We start from the raw sequence: 17522 nt of genomic DNA, 5'->3' as shown, positions 1-17522 counted from the left end.
GTGCTAAGAAAGAAGTAGAGTGCACAGGGTACAGGGCAGTGCTGAACCCAAGGGGGAAGCAGGAGAGGCTTCCAGGAGGAGTGAGGGGGCAAGTAAGGGCTGCCGAGTGAAGAAAGGGGGACAGATCATTCCAAGCAGAGGTGACGGGGTGACATGGTATCAAGCAGTTCACTGTTCATGGGGAACAGCGAGAGGCTCAAGCTAAGGGTTGGGGGGTGGGTCACGGAGGGCTCTGAACACCACACTAAGGAGGGTGGACCTTAGAAGTGATGTAGTTAGAGTTTCCAAACTGAGCTGCCTACTTCTTTCCAAGTTAAGTTCCAAAGACTTGGGCTGCTTTTCAAAGTCCACCATGATCTGTTTCCAACCTTATTGCCTCCTTCCTCCAAACTGGGTTGTATTGGCGTGTGTGTGTCCAGTGGTGAGCAGACTGCTGGTCATGCAATAGATGCCAGGGAATGTCTATGTTTATTAGTTTATTTAAATATTTGTCTGATGAACAGAATAAAATGACACCTGTGCACATCTCACACATAGCATTTTAAGTAGCACAAACCATTTGGGATTGGTTTCTTCTTCTGTAGTAACGGCTTCATGTCCACAACTAGGCTGTGAGCTCCATGAAGGTGAGGAGGATTCCATGCTTTTCTAGACTCCCAAGAGCTCAGTCTGCAGACCTCCAAGGATAGAAGTACTAAGGGTGCTTTAAATGCAGACACTTGGTCCCCACCCAAGGTCTGATGCCTCTGATTCTCTGGGGCTGAGCTGCAGCCAGCTCCTCCAGTGACTAAGGGCCAGTGGCCTAGCACACTGGCCTGCGAAGCAGGAGGTGAATGAACGTGAGGTTCACAAACAGAACTATACACCACACCACCACATCGGAAAAAAAACCCTATCCTCTCAGTTAGCCAAAATAACAATCAGCCTGACATTCACTGCAATCTTAAAAATTTACTGGAAGTGATGATTCCAAAGTTTCCTACAGTCTGAGACAAATTCCAAAATGTCTGAGCCCTCTTGATCCTACTAACTCTCATGCCCTCAACTGAGAATTCTTAGGATTTTTTCCATATGAATCTCACAGAATCAATGCCCAGCAGAGTTCTTTTCCATGAGTTCTTAAAGTAGAATTATTTTACATCCATATCCAAAACTTCCCCATGGTCCTTAGAAGCCGCTTCTGTGTTTGGACTTAAACAATAGGTTGCAGCTTAAGAAAATGACAGAAATTACTAAGGTATGTTTAAAGTTCCCTTTGAATAATCCACTAAGGATAGAAACTACAGAATGAGCATAAAACAAGCCATTTTCCTACAAGTGTGCTAGAACCTATTACCAGAATTCAAAGGATCTTTTGATAGTAAAGAGAGTTTCATGGGTTTAGCCTAATTACAGGCACGTGAGAAGTTTACAAGAAGCACGAATAGCTCTGAATTACTTGGGAAAAGATCTTTTTTAAAAAAACAGTTTACTAGTAGCTTTATCTTTTTCCTTAGTATTTTCTAGGTAGAAAAACAGTTATTAGATAGAAAAATGGGCTCTTTCTATCATCTAGGACTGCAATGACTTCCTTAACAAGACTCGCTTCTTTCTGGTACTTCAATGTTACCTGTGCCCTGATGTTGACTACACTGCAATGAAGGATTTACATGTCTATTTTTGCAAAAGACTGTGGACTCTCTGAAGGAAGGGATCACATGCAAATATCTGTATTCACATAGTGATAGGCCAAAGTAGGGATGCAATATTTGATGAATACTAAGGAATAAATGTCACTAGCTTACCACAGTAAGTCAAAATGTTAGATAAGTATTCATTTTTAAAGTCCAATAGACTGATTTAAAAATCTAACTCAAATAAATTAAAAGTAAATTCAGTCTCCTTTATATAAATCAATTTAGTGGTTGCTTGGAAGTATTTGCCAAGATGCAAACCAATAATTCAACTTAGAGAGAAAGCAAGCTGAAAAGAAACTTAATCAGCTAGTCATTTTACTAAGTCCCCTTAATAACTAACCCTCAATACCACTCTTGTCACCATTTACCAAATGGTGCTTATTATGTGTCACCCACCAGTCTAGTCTCTTTACATTTATCACCTCCTTTAATCCTCCTAACAATTGGACAAGATAATATTATTACACTTTACACATGTGGAAAGAGGTCTGTCAGAATCCAAAGCCACAGGCTCTCCCTTTGCTCTGTTGGGCCCTTCCTTCCACAGAGGTTGTCAAGGAGCCTTCCCCTCCCGGTCCCCAATTACACACACACACACATATTTCTTGAGTCCAGATGCACTCAATGTACATTGACTTTGGCATTTCCATTAGACCTGGCACAATGGAAATGATGTTGTGTTTTGCTGTGTCTGTACAAAATGATCTTCTCTCCTGATACTTATCCTTCGTTGGTTTGTGGACGTCTTATGATAGGACCCGCCAGGTGAATAGCATCATAACCTTGGTCTGTTGGATTCATCCTTGGCTAGACTGGGCAAGACAGTGTACCTAGATCCACACATCAAGTCTTTTAGGATGCAATTCAGTCATCCACCCTGTCTAATCACTCTCAAGGAATAGCCTTCCTGTGGTCTACATAGAGAGACAATTCAAAAAATTTTTGGAGACCATCACAAAATTTTTGCAAGGTCTACAAAGCCTTCATTTGCCCTCCTCATTTAGCCTCACAACTCTAATTATGCCTTGGCACACTCCCAGAAAATAGCTTCTCTCTCATTCTCCTCAGACTTCTCGGCCGTCATCTGAGGGATAGGCCAAATAAAGCATGCAAAGTGGAGAGCCATTAGTGCATTTGCTCCCACAGGAAGGGTGGCAATGCCACCCATCACGTCTCAGTGACTTTCTCCAGTTGGTATAAAGAGAGAAAGGACCATGCAGCCAACACTCTGGTTTGTGAAAAACTATAACCTGTATGAAAAAAAAAAGCATTAATTTCACGTATATGTAAGATGACAACTAACGTTCTAAGGCAGACTGGTCCAAGGTTACACAATTACTTGGAAATTGGTCAAAACCCTTGGTGTCTTACTTCCTACCCAGAGGTTATTCCATTATACGACACTGGCCCCACAGGCAGCCTGATCAGACACAGCCAGGGTTTGAATTCCAGCTCCGCCATAGGCTGAGTGACATTGGGCACATTATTTTCTCTCTCTGGGTTTCAACAGGCTCATCTGTGAATGGTAATAACATGCTGCACTTGCGAGGTTGTGGTGAGGACAGGACCGGCTTCACGGGCATGCGACCTGTGCAGTTGCATAGGACCCTGTGCTGAGAAGGACCCTCCATCTGGTTTAATGTTTTGATCTTGTCATATTGAGATTTGTAATAATTTTGTCTTTGAACTTGTGTTTCATACATGAAGTCTGAGGGGACCATCGAGCACGCATGTCAGCAGACGAGATATGTGCAGTATGTATATCTGCCATTTCTGCTGCCCCATTCACATACAGTATTTGCAATGCCCATGAGCACAGAACTCCAGTGGAGCCGTGATGCATGGGGATTCAGGGAGACTCAAGTAAGTGCACGGTAAGCTGTTACATATACAACTGAATAACCAGGGGTGCTGGGAAGTCACTTTCCACTCAAACCAGGATGCTTGCTTCAAATGCAGAAAGGAGGCAGTGGTGTTCTAGGAAACACAAACAAGCAGGGAAACCTGTCACCCTTTCTTATCCATGTTTCTTCCCTACCTTAGGCAACAATCTACGCTGAAAATGATGACATAGAAGGAAAGAGAAAGATAGGGCAAGCCATTGCCCCCATTCCTTTCAGTCCTTTCTTCCTTATCAGTGAGATGAACAGAGGTTTGGTAGAATGTGCTTGCATCTAGAAGTGAAATTAAAACAATCGAGTTAGTTGTGTGCAGCATTCCCACTCTTCTGGAAAGAATCAAACACGTATGTATTTGCAATCTAGGAAATATCAATTGTGTAATTTCAGTGATTCCATGTATGAGGTAAAGACTCATATCTGCATTTGAAATGGGCACAGCACAATGTAAACACAAAAGGTAAAATTTGTGTTCATAATTTAAAATTTTACTTTATTTAAGACATTAAATAGCAAATAAAAACTCTATGACAGGGGGCCAGTCCTGTGGCCGAGTGGTTGAGTTTGCGAGCTCTGTTTTGGCAGCCCAGGGTTCACCAGTTGGGATCCTGGGCGCAGACCTACACACCACTCATCAAGCCATGCTGTGGCAGTGTCCCACATAGAAGAACTAGAATGATTTACAACTAGGATGTAGAACTATGTACTGGGGCTTGGGGAGAAAAAAAAATGTGATGACAAGATGAGAAGTCTGTGAAATAAAGAAAAAAGCTTAATGGCACTTTATTCCTGCACTTTGAACAAGAGACCCCACATTCTCCTTTTGCACCAGGCGTGGCAAATTATGTCACCAGTGCTGGGTGAGGATGAAAGACACTCTACGTGAAATGAAAGAGCCTGGCACTGATAAGGAGGGCAACGAAGGACGATAATGATGGTTATCATTTGGTTTCTTGCTGCTTCATCAATGTACAACAAAATAGGATACGCTTAAAAACTGTAAAGTTCAGGTTTTTAAAACCATTTTAGGTTATCAGGAGCCTTTTGATAACATTGAATCTGGGGGATTTAACCTATAATGCCTTAAAGAATTTTAATACCTCCTCATACCTTGACATATGACATGTGATGCCAAATGAGAAGAGTCAGTGTGATGTCAATCATCGAAGAGAGAGTGGACATTGATGTTAGGAAATCTTCCCAGGAAGCCGAAGTTATTACCTCAGCTGACTCATTCATTCAGCAAATATCTATTGAGTGCTTCCTAAGTGTCAGGGTCTGTTCTAGATGTTGGGATCTCTCAGTAGACAAAACCGACAAAAATCCCTGCCATGATGGAGCTTACATTCTAGTTGGAAGGATCGGGGTTGACATAATAAAATATATAAGTAAATTATATAAACACATATATAATATATGTGATATGATATATAGATATATATCATATATGATATACAATATATATATACATATGTGTATATATTATACATATAAGTCATAAATCCTATGACGAAAAATCAAGACTGGAGGATTGAGAGCTGGGGGAAGGAGTTGTGGTTTTATGTGAGTGGCTCTTTGAGAAAGTGCCATTTGAGTAAACCTGAAGGAGGTGGGAGAATAAGTGACATGAATATCTGAGGAAAGAGGATCCCAGACAGAGGGAACAGTAAGAGCAAAGGTCCTGGGGCTGACCACATGGCCGAGTGGTTAAGTTGGAGCGCTCCGCTTTGGCAGCCTGAGGTTTCGCCGGTTTGGATCCTCGGTGTGGACATGGCACCGCTTGTCAGGCCACTTTGAGGTGGCATCCCACATGCCACAACTAGAAGGACCCACAACTATAATATACAACTATGTACTGGGGGGATTTGGGGAGATAAAAGCAGAAAAAAAAAAAAGAAAAAGAGCAAAGGTCCTAAGGTTGGGAGCTTGCCTGGTGTGTTCAGGGCAGCGAGAAGGCCGGCGACACTGGAGGCATATGAGAGCTGGAGTGAAGTTAGAGAGGCAGAAGGTGTCAGGGCCCTACAGGTCATTGCAAGGACTTTGGCTTTTGCCTTGAGTGAGGTAGGAAGCCACTGGAGGTTTTGAACAGAAAAAGTCACATGATGTGACTGGCATTTCCATGGATCCTTCTGGTTTCTGTGTGGTGACTACAGTGAAGGGCAGCGGGCACAGATGTAGAATGTTGAATTAGTGCCTGAAATAGACAAAGAGCTTGAGGGTGAGATGATGGCACATCAGAAAGAGATGAAGAAAAAGATCATAGAAATAAGAAGTGAAAATTGAGGACCAAGACAGTGTCAATAGTAATAAATGAAACATCAAAGAACTGAACAGACACTGATAAAATATCTAATTCTCAGCACAGAAAAAAGTTTGAGATGATCACAACGAATGCAGAAGAAAGAGCCTAAAATAATGAGAGAAAATCAATAGATGTGCAAAATAAAGAAGGACTTTGAGAAAATTATGTCCTAGAAGTAGAGAGAAGCAGACAAGCAGAAGATGTATTCAAAGATCTAATACACAAGGATTTCCCTGAAATGAAGATAGATCTGAACATGCAGATTTAAAGAGTACAGATATAATATTTTGGCAAAATTTGATACAGAATGTTAACCCTAAGTCCTATTCTAGATTTTGAACTTCAAAGGATATGATTCTCCATATATCCAGACAGAAAAAAATCCTATCGCCCACAAAAAGAGAAAAACTCAGGCTAATCTCAGACTTCTCAACAGCAATACTGATGCATAGAAGACAATGGGGTAATGCCTGGAAGTCTTGAGGGAATGAAACTGTGTGTCCCGAGAACTTTACACCCAGCCAAAATGTTGTTTAACATAAGGCGATGGGCAAGCCACCACAAGCACAAATGTGCTCAGGGTATACCACACCACAAAAACAGCTGGATGACAACATCCAGCCAACTAAGAAATGAGTCAATATAAACTCAGGAATGCAAATATTGTAGTAAAAGGACTAGCAGTGAGCAGTGAATCCTATTAAATATAAAACTGATGCCCCAATTACTGGATTATGGTTATAGAAGAGAATGGAAATGTTTCGAGCAAAGAAAGCAAAGAGAAACATGAAAACGATATTATAACTAACAAAAACCAGGAGGTGGGTGGAAGAGAAGTACAAAAGGGCTGCTGTCCTTGTTTTCACAGCAGGAAGAGAATGACTGCACCAGACTGTCCAAGATTCTTCATCTAAGCATCTCCTAGAAGAGTCTGAAGTCACATCATCCAATCGATTTATCTTTGCTTAGAGATTATGCAAAATCTCATCACTGTTTTTATACTTCATCTCCCATTCCTTGGACTTGGTGAGGCAAAGGGTATCACAAGGCAAATGTAGCTCCAGGGTTCTTTAAGAAAAGAGAGACGACATCACTTTACCTTTTACTCACTATTTCCAAATTCTAGGGCAAGAACCAAAATTGTCACTAATTTATTTATAGCTAGGATTTCCATAGCATCTTTTCTCCAGAGAGGTTGATGAGTTAAAAAAAAAAAAAAGATGAATACACTGGTTCTAAGGATAGCCACATAGGGTTTTATTTTTCTTTCTAGTTATTTAGCCTTCATATTCATGAAAATGCCATGGAATTCCTCATGAGAAGACTTTTATTTATCAACATCGAGTCATTGCCCAGGTGTAAGACATGCCTTGGGAGACCCTTGCTCCATCTATTCCTCTTCTGTCCCCATTCTACCTCTCCCATGAGTAGGCACTGAGCCCCGTGACTTCTCATTTTGGCCATGGCTGACTGGGTTGTTAGTAGACAGTGGATAGGGGGTGGGGGTTGGGGGAGACCCATACATCAGCTGGCCAAGCAGTTACAATTTATATCCTGTCTTGAAAAAGATGGGCTGGGCCAGTTAGTTTTTCACTCCTTGGTATCTGAACTAAGAGATAGTAAGTGGCCCAGTAAGTGGCGGGTACTTGTATTAAAAGATCAAGTAGGGGCTGGCCCTGCGGCCTAGTGTTTGGGTTTGGCAGCCTGGGTTTGGTTCCTGAGTGTAGACCTACACCACTTGTCAGCAGCCATGCTCTGGTGGTGACCCACATACAAAATAGAGGAAGATTGGCACAGATGTTAGCTCAGGGAGAATCTTCCTCAGAACAAAAAAAAAAAAGATCAACTAAGTCCAAGGCCAGGGGCAGGAATCACAGAGCCATGTGGATACCAAAATTCCGAGGGGTAGAGTGTCAGAGGAAGCCAGCTGGGAGGGAGGAGTATACAACATTTTCCACAACTGAACTGATGGCTGTGGAGCGGCCTGGAATTCTATGCTTCCTGAGGCCTGGCTGTTCAGCATTTCCTGAGTTCCTATGAGACCTCTTTATGTGCTTATACATATACATTCCACTCTCTTTTGATTTGCTTATATCTCCTCAGCATTAACTTCTAAAAATCAAACGTGGTTACTGGAAACATCACAATGCGTGAGTTAATATCCCTGGAAGCAGCTTTCAACCAATGACAGAGGGGAAAGTGGTGGATCAATACCCCAGCTTCTTGTTTCTTGGCTGAGACGTCCCTGAGGCATGGTCTACACTATCTCCCAGAGTTCCCAGTCAATTCAGCTTGGGCAGCCCACACTGGTAACTGGTTTGATAATTTACCCTTTATTAGCTTCACTCCCCTACCAGCGTTTCCTGGGATCACCTTCCCAACAAATGACTTGCCCTCAAATCCTTGTCTCAGGGTCTGCTTTTGGGGGGAGTTCAACACAAAACAGAATCTAAGTTATCCATATTTTTATGCTTAAAAAGAAAAATTGTCTCGATCCATTGATCACTTTCAACTAGTCTTCTACTTTAGATTACAGAGACTTACTCTAGAACAATACCCTGAAGACACCCAATATGCTCTTCAGACAGTATATATTATTTTTTTCTCAAGAGAATCAGTGATTAATTGGATCATTTTATTGTGCAAACATAATGGAATTTGTATGCACACACACACTGTGCTAAAGTGCTTCTTCTTGTAAAATATGTAAATGAGCCTGCTTGGATTAATTTCTGGTAATGGGGGTCAGAACAACCGCCTCATAAACAAACATGCCCCACAATGTCTTTTAAGCCTGCAGTTAAATTTAGGGGGAAGGATGTGCTTTACGACATTTATCAAGCTCTGTAGAAATGAGTCATCTTGTATTTACATATATGCATGGGATCTCTTTTTAAAATTTAAACAGCTGCATATTACAAGTCAACCAAAGATTGTGCAGGTACAACATGCCATATGCCAAGTTGGCTGTATTTTTAAAAGAGGTATGGAGGTAGTTTTATTCCCTTCCTCCCTTCTCACCATTCCCCAGCAAGATGGAAAACACTCTGCATTTGTATTGGATTCGTTGGGGTTTGGGGAGATAGGAAGGGACATATTTAGAGTTTAAATTCTTCCTTGTTTTGGATCTGGATTACACAATTTTTCTTTTCTTCCTGAATGAAATATCCTAAGGCTGCTGAGCATTTACCAACATGCTTCATTGGCTATTAAATTTGCACACAGAAAAAAGCAACTAAGCCACAAAAATAGCATTAAGCCATAGCATCACACAATTAAGAGCAAAGTGGGCAAAAAAGTCAGAGAAGAAGAAAAGAAATAAACTACTGTGGACTCATTAATCATGCTAACACATATTTATTGAGCATCTACAATACGCAAAACATCACCTCCAAGAGGCTGAAAATGGTTTATAGATCAAAGATGCCTACATAAAGCCCTCAATGAGTTTATGTTCTAGTAGGGCAAACAGCAGAAGTACTTAAATAACTGTAAAAAGAGGTGGAAAGGGATTGAAATCAAAGATACTGAGAAAATGCTACAAAGGTTTGAAGGAAGGAATTTTGCCTCTTAGCAAAAGAGGAGTAGAATGTGATCCTCCCCAATACAGGAAGAGCTACAGCAAGTTGGCTGGGCTCAACATCTTTTTACCAGCTGCTACAGAAAGAAATGAACAGACCACTCCTGGTATCTAGATAGCTAACCAAGAAATGTGTTGAAAGTAGCTGTTTATACCCTCTTTAAACTCTTAAAATAGACCAACTGAACCATGATCTATGCTAGATCAAGTTTGGTCAAAGGATTACTAAGCAAAGTAACATCATGTAGTATTTCCATCAAGGATAAATTGGAGCAATTGATGACCTCAATGATTTGGCAGTTATTTATTAAGTAGCCTGTATGCCTGCAGAAGGGCTGGCTACCGAGTGACTACAGAGTTTGACTGTACCCTTCAAGGACAAGTCTGGCCTGAGGAAAGGATAACATGAGCATATCCAGCTACATACTAGAATCACACGATAGCACTTCAGGGAAAAGAGTGATATGAAATAGAACTGGGAATTGTCCCCACCAGGAGAGCAAATGTTAAACATTCCAGAATATTCTAGTGATGTCAAAAATGACCTTACAAAATGATCTGGGTCATGGTGGACGGAAAGGGAGAAGGCTGGGTGCTGGCAGTGGCCCCAACTATTTGACTTTTCTTCCCAAGGCCATCTTTATCCCATGGGGACCCATTTATGTCGTGAGAATCCTCCCTCTCCATTGGGCTGCATGCAGACCTTTGTGAGCTGGATTTTTCTGGGCACTGTGAGTCAGAACCTCTCTGACATCCTCTGATTCATTTCAGTTGCTATCTATGGCTACAGAACTTGAATGAGAAACGATCTCTAAACAGCAAACCAAACAAAACTAGGGGGCTACAGTAAGGTACCTGCAGCATGAATGAAGAAACCAGCTAACTAATGTCTCAGAGTAAAGACACTACCTTCCTTTACATAATATGTCTGCAGACCTTTAAGTTGGAGGGAAATAAGGGGTTTTGAAGATTAAGATACAGTATGCAAAGAGACATGACTGCACATATGGGATTTTTCATTTTAGTGAAAACTGTTACTTCACTTTCAGGGAATAGCTTTGACTTAACTTAAAATTGTATTAAATGCAATTTTAACGCAAAATAGTGCAGTTGCTGGGGAAAAGGGTTTGTCAGTTCCTCAAAAAGTGAAACACAGAGTTATCATATGACCCAGCTATCCCACTCCTAGTTACATACCAAGGAGAAGTGAAAAAATGTCCACACAAAAAGCTGTACACAATGTTGATAACAGCATTATTCACAATACCCAAAAAGCAGAAACAACCCAAATGTCCATCAGCTGATGAATAAATTAACAAAATGTGGTATATCCATACAATGGGATATTATTCAGCCACAAAAAGGAATGAAATACTGATACATGCTACAACATCGATGGACTGTGGAAACATACTAAGTAAAAGAAGCCAGACGCAAAAGGCCACATGTTGTGTGATTCCAATTATATGAAATGTCCAGAATAGGCAAATACATAGAGACAGAAAGTAGATCAGTAGTTGCCAGGGGCTGGGGAGTGTTGGCAATAGGGAATGACTGCTAATGGATAGACGGTTGCTTTTAGGGGTGATAAAAATGCTCTGGAATTAGATAATGGTGATGGTTGCACAACTTTCTGAATACTAAAAAACCACAGAATTGTACATATTAAAATGGTATTTTTTTTAAAGATTTTATTTTTCCTTTTTCTCCCCAAAGCCCCCCTGTACATAGTTGTGTATTTTTAGTTGTGGGAACTTACAGTTGTGGCATGTGGGACGCTGCCTCAGCATGGCCTGATGAGCAGTGCCATGTCCGTGCTCAGGATTCGAACTGGTGAAACCCTGGGCTGCCGAAGTGGAGCGTGCGAACTTAACTACTCGGTCACAGGGCCAGCCCCCCAAATAGTATATTTTTATGGCATGTGAATTATATCTTAATTTAAAAAATGTATGGAGTACCTTTGTTTACCAAGCATTGTATTATATACACTGGAGAAACAAAGACCATTAAGCCCACTTTCCTGCCAATAAGAACCTTAGTACCTGGTAGGGAGAGACATGCAGACAAACAGATATAACCAACCATAAAGGTGCTTCATGGGCATTTGGGTGGTACAAGGAAGGGCCCCAAAAGAAGGGAAGTCCGAAAGGCTTCACAGGAAAGTTTCACCTGAGCTGAATCTAATTTAACTGAAAAAATTTTCGATAATCCTTCGGTCCTCTCTTCTGCAATGTTAAACAGGGAGCAAGAAGGCTAGTTCTTCATCTAATTCCACCTCTAATTTATGCGACAGAGACTTTCCCAAAAGTCATTTTACTTCTCTGGGCCTCCGTCTCCCACTCCCTGTAGGAAGGTGTTGACATCAAACTTTTATTTCTAAGAAACATCTAGAATTCTAATGCATACCATCATCCATCTAGAGTTCTGACATATTTAAATTTGAAGGCCCCATGAACTCTGGTTTTGTGAAGGATTTCTCTAATGCCTTCTGGATGTGGCACCTTCTGAAAGTTGAGAAAGGAGTCATTTCTCTCCTGGCTACCTCTACATCTTAATGAACAGCACACAGACTATGTTACCTGCCTGTTGGCAGCCTTCGTCTTGCACCCCAGCGCCATTCCAAACTCACGGCTGATTCACTGAGTTAACAGGAGTCTATAGTGCTCAGCACTGGGTCACACCCTAGAATTGTTAGGATCAAATGATGGTAAATCAGGAGTTTCCATGAAGGTAAGCCACTATTAGTAAGAATCAAATTTTTTTTAAGCCAGGATAAAAACAATGAACTTAAATTGTCTTACCCTCTGACTTTAAATAAGATTAGTTTTTAAGTACATATAATTAAAACTAATGGGGCATTTCAGCACATTTAGTTACTCAAGGAAGTAAATTAAATAGGAACATTTCCTGTGGAAATACTTGTTCATATTCCTGGGTCTAAAAAATAAATAAATAAAAACAAAGAAACAAAACAACAGGCTGGACCATACAGAGTCAGGCAGTGGAACTAGGTGAAAAATGTCTTACTTCTATTTTTTTCTTTTTGCACTCGTATCATTGTGATATTTTCCTTCTACTCATATTTTGGGTAAATCTTGTGTATTTTCCAGCTTAAAGCCTACTTTCTCTTTCACTGGCCACACAAGGCCAAAGTTATGTTTCCTTCCTTTGAAAACTAATTGTGTTTATTACCTAACCATATATTTTGCTTCTCACACATTTGGGGTGGAGAGAAGAAGAGGAAAAGGAGGAAATATTTATTAAGAACCTATTAAATGCTAGTATATTTTCTTCTTTTATATTTATGTTTTCTTTTAGTCCTTATAATATTACTGCAATGTAGGTAGTATTATCCACATTTGACATGCGGTAAGACTGAGGCTCAGAGATACTAGTAACGTGTCCAGGTCACACAGCTAAAGAGTGGTGCTAGGCAAGCGGTACTTGAACTGGGCAAGGCGGTCTGATCCCACAGCCCAGAACTCGAAGCTACTACACCATGCTGCTTCGTCTGGCCTCAGCTACTTGAAGGCAGATGGATAATTTTATGCCCATGGTAGTCTAACTTGGTGATTTGATTCTGCAAAAATTCATTCATTCACTCACTCATACACTTACAGTCTTCTTCCATGCCAGATACTGTAATGGAACAAAAATATGAATGTGGCTCCTTCCACACCCTCAGAGAGGAACTCAGTATGTACTCAAAGAGAGAGGTTTGTAAACAGGCAACTCTAACAGAGATATGCATAGGACACAGTAGAAGCACAGAGAAGGATGAGGCAAGAGGTAAGACAAGCCTCCCCCGGGGAGGAAAAGCTTGAACTGAATCCAGTCCGAGAGTCAGAGGAACCGGGAAGGCTACGCCAGGCAGGAGAACAGCACGGACAGAGAGAGGCCAAAGATGAAACACGTCCTTTCAAAGACTTGTGACAAAGGAGTCTGTCGGGGTGTTTGGGGGTGAATGGTAGGACATGATAGAGACATAGGGCCTGACTGTCAAGGGCAGGAAACTATGATTCTGGGAAATATGATTAAACTAATAGAATAGGAAGCCTCGGGAAGTTAACAGGGGTTACTGATAACTACAAGTCAACGAAAAAATGCAGACTCTCTAATGCTTTACCACACAGCTGAAATCTCAAATCTCTCTCCTTCTGTGCCCTCCCAAGACTTAGAAGAAACTGGCCACCACCTATCATTTCCAACCTCAACAGAATAAAAGTCAAAGTGAGACCACTGTTTTGAGCAACAAACTGGACGTGGCCCTGGCGTCCTGGCACGCTGGAGGAACTGAGGCCACGCGGCAGCACAGCTCCTCGTGAGCACCAGATTCCTGTTACTACTTTGTGTTTGCCACGCGGTCAGCGAAGAGAGCAGGGTGCGGGGTGCACCACAGTCCTCCTGGTCATATCTTCTGGGATACGTTTTTCACGGCCAGGTCAAACAGTTCTCTCAAATTTAAGGGAGGGTCTTCACCACCGAGCTTGAGGTTTGCAAAGTATTTAAAATGTTTTTCCAACACATCATCTCAATACCACCAGGAAGATGTGATAGTAAAGCTCCACAGAGTCTTGAGGAACATGCTCTTCAAACTGTGGACAACAAAGTCCCCTTTGGCCTTTGGCCCACAATGTCCAACATCCCCCCAGCCCTTTGACATAAACATCTGATCTATGGGGTTGGAATTAGTGATCGTGAACGGGATGAAAAGGGACACAAAAAGAAAAGTTACAGAAGCATAGTGTTATATGTTATGACATATAACAAAACAGGTTGATATCACTTCAAGAAAAAACAATGTACAAACACCCATGAGGTTTTCTCATTTATGTGGAAAATCTGAGTACTTAGGTCTTGGGGAAACCATCCCAAGTGAAGACAATCTCTAGGGGTGGACTGAACATAACAAGGAGGACACAGGAGACAATGAACCAGAGCAAAATCACCTTTCTCTCTTCGGGGATATGAATTGCTTTTCCAGGGAGGGGACTGCCAAGTCTACTTTGGTCCCTGGTCTCCAGTCCAGAACATTCTGCTTTAGGATTTGGAATCAGCTGACAACATAATCACTGAACCCTTTCCAGATATCCTTAGGGCCTTTGATAACAGTGCCAGTCTCTTCTTCTTTGTTTGTCAAGAAGGTAATTGCCCTAAATAAGCTCTTTCATTTGTACTAGATCTAAAAGCTCAGAAGGACAGGAAGAAACGCAGGTTCAAAAACTTACTCTAAGTTCCTACAGTAGGGTGAAGAGAAAACCCCATACAGATAGTTTGTATTTATGAACTAGGGAAAAGAAATATTTGCTAATTTTCCTGGCAAAAACAATTTATTTTATAACAGAATCTTCAAATTTGAGTTGCTTGCTTAGTAAGCACTACTACTTACAAATTTTAAGAGTGCCAATGCTCAGCAGATCTCAGGGATGACCTGTCCTTATGTTCCTAGGTCTGAGGCCATACAGCATCATGATTAAGACCATGAAGTTGGGGATCAGGCCTACTTGGGTCCAAATCCAGCTCTTCCACTCACTAACCTATGTCACTTTTGGCAGGTTTCTTAACTGCGTATGCCTCCGTTTCCTCATTTGCAAAACAAGGATTAAAGTCACACTTGCTTTGTTGAGTTATTAGGAATATTAAATGTGGAAAAATGACAAAGCACTTGGCACAGTGTTTGAGACACAGCCGGCCTCAGTGCATGACAGCTGTTCTTCTAGAACGGTACTGCATCCACAACCAGAGACAGAGTTACATCCACATGCAGAAGCTATTTCTTATGTTCCCTGATATGTTTGCTTTGTCTACATGTCCCAGCTTCTTGCCAATTCCTTTCCTGTTGGTAAATGTGGAAAACAGTTCCTTCCCTACTGACTTCCGAGGGTTGTTTTGAGTCTGACAGAGGAGAGATACACATAGGGGCACTTGGAGAAGCGTGGAGGCCTGTGCAACTCAAAGCAGGGGTTGAGCACCAGACAACAACAGGAAGCTGCAGCATCTTGAGGTCTTTCTGGCAGCTGCAGGAGGCCTTTGCCAAATATCCCTGAGCATCCTGCCAAGAGCTGCTCCTGAGCTCTGGGGCTTCGCTAACACAGGAACACACATAACTGCAGGAGGGCGCACTTCCTCCAAGCACCTGTCCTAAACAGGATACTCCAAGCACAAACGGTGGCTTCCTGGGAATCCCACTTCCTGTGCTGTGTTTATAGTCCTGGGCCTCAGCAGCACAAAACCTGGGCCTCTAATGCTTCACAGCAGTGGAAGGCAAACAAGAGAAATCATTATTTTTTTAAATAATAAACTATTTTATTGTATTTTTATTGTAGTTAAAATTTAATGGATGCTTACATATGCCATTACAGCAAATGCTTTTGATATGCATGTTCTCATTGGATCCTCATAATCAGTACTGCCCTTAGACCTGGGTAAGCAGGGCCTCTGGCCCTAAACCATACCTTCCTCAAAAATATCTAAGTCCCTTTTTGGTGCCTGGGACCAGCCAGGCCCAGGAGTAGCATCTAGGTGGGCAGTCCAGCCTCCTCTTTGGAGCTGTCTCTGATGATCCTTTACATCTCGCCCACACTGTGTAGGGTGTTGACCAGATGCCCTGAAGAGCTCTAGGACTCCTGCCGATGGGGTTGTCTCAGGGCCCTGGATCTAGCTCGATTCCAGGATGGGAGTTTGGTGAACAATCAATTCCTCAAGCTGGCATGGTATTTCTTTACTATGATTGAGCAAGATTGGGCTGTTGACATACTCATTTGGGGTGATTCAAATTGTTTATACTACTTGAATAATAGTATAAATGATTATTCAAAGATTCAATACTATTGAAATCAATATTCAAATATTATTCAAATAATAAACTATTTTGTGGGGACCCCACAAAAAATATTTGCCCGGGGATTCATATACCCTAGGATGGACCTGCTTATAGCTATCATACAAAGTATACATTCTTCTGCACACCTTACAGATGGGGAAACTGAGGTGGAGACACTGTCTTCCCAAAATAACACATTTAGTAAGTAGAAGAGCTGGGGCTCAAATTCTGGAATGTCCGTCCCCAAAGCCACATGTTGAACTAATCCCCCAGATTTCCTTATCTGCCTCCACTAAGATATGGATATCCCAATGGTGGTTACCCTTTCCTTTACCCAGGGCTCTCTTTGATACTGTTTAGTCCCTTGTTCTCCTGTGAATGAAACTACTGACAAGCCATTGTCCAGCACACTCTCATTCAACCACAGTTTACCTGGTCTCCCCTTGACTTCCTGCCTTCTCCTGCTGGCAGACTTTCTCTCTTTCATGAGTATCAACAGCTTATTCCAAATCCATCTGATTTGAATCTCTTTTAGTAGAAGCACCAAACTCATTCACAACAACATGTTAGCTCCAGCAGAAATCTACATGTTGAGTTTTTATCCCTGATTGTGGAAGAAACTACCCCCCCCCCCACCCCTGCAGTAAAGGGATTTTAGGTATCTATCAGCATGTGAACCTGCTATTTGAGAGAGGTGCCCTAAACTGCAATAGGCAAGGTCAGCTGGTTCTGAACAAAAGTTTTCTAGGGTAGTTTATAAGGGGCCTGGGGGAAGGAGTCATGGTTTCCCCATCCTCACTCCTTGCTCCTCTGAAAAGGATGAGCCTGGAGTAGCGAAGTGGTGACTGTTGGAGAGTAAGAAAGCTAAAGAACTGTCAGCATCAGGAAACTTCAACACCTGTTAGATCAGTATCCCGTCCTGCCTTAGTACTGATCTGCTAGCCAGCCTCTCTCTTCCCACGCAAAGTTCAGTATAGCCATAATGAGACACCATTTCATACCCACTAGGATGGCTAGAATGAAAAAGTCAGATAATAACGAGTATTGGCAAGGATGTGAAGAAATTGGAACCTTCATCTGCTGCTAGTGGGAATGTAAAATGGTGTAGCCCCCTTGGAAAACAGTCTGGGAGTTCCTCAGAGAGTTAAACATAGAATTACCATATGACCCAGCAATTCCACTCCTAGGTATATACCCAAGAGAACTGAGAACATATGTCCACACAAAATCTTGTACACGAGTG

General features: G+C 41.8%; 1 protein-coding gene across 3 annotated transcripts in view; it reads right to left on the bottom strand.

Moving 5' to 3' along the window:
- ABLIM1 (actin binding LIM protein 1) overlaps positions 1–17522 on the bottom strand; it is a 291304-nt gene that overhangs the window by 173846 nt on the left and 99936 nt on the right. The window lies entirely within an intron of this gene.

Source organism: Equus caballus, chromosome 1 (assembly GCF_041296265.1).
Source record: "Equus caballus isolate H_3958 breed thoroughbred chromosome 1, TB-T2T, whole genome shotgun sequence".
NCBI lineage: Eukaryota > Metazoa > Chordata > Mammalia > Perissodactyla > Equidae > Equus > Equus caballus.
The sequence above is the reverse complement of the archived record's forward strand: the minus strand, read 5'-3'. Positions and strand labels throughout refer to the sequence as shown.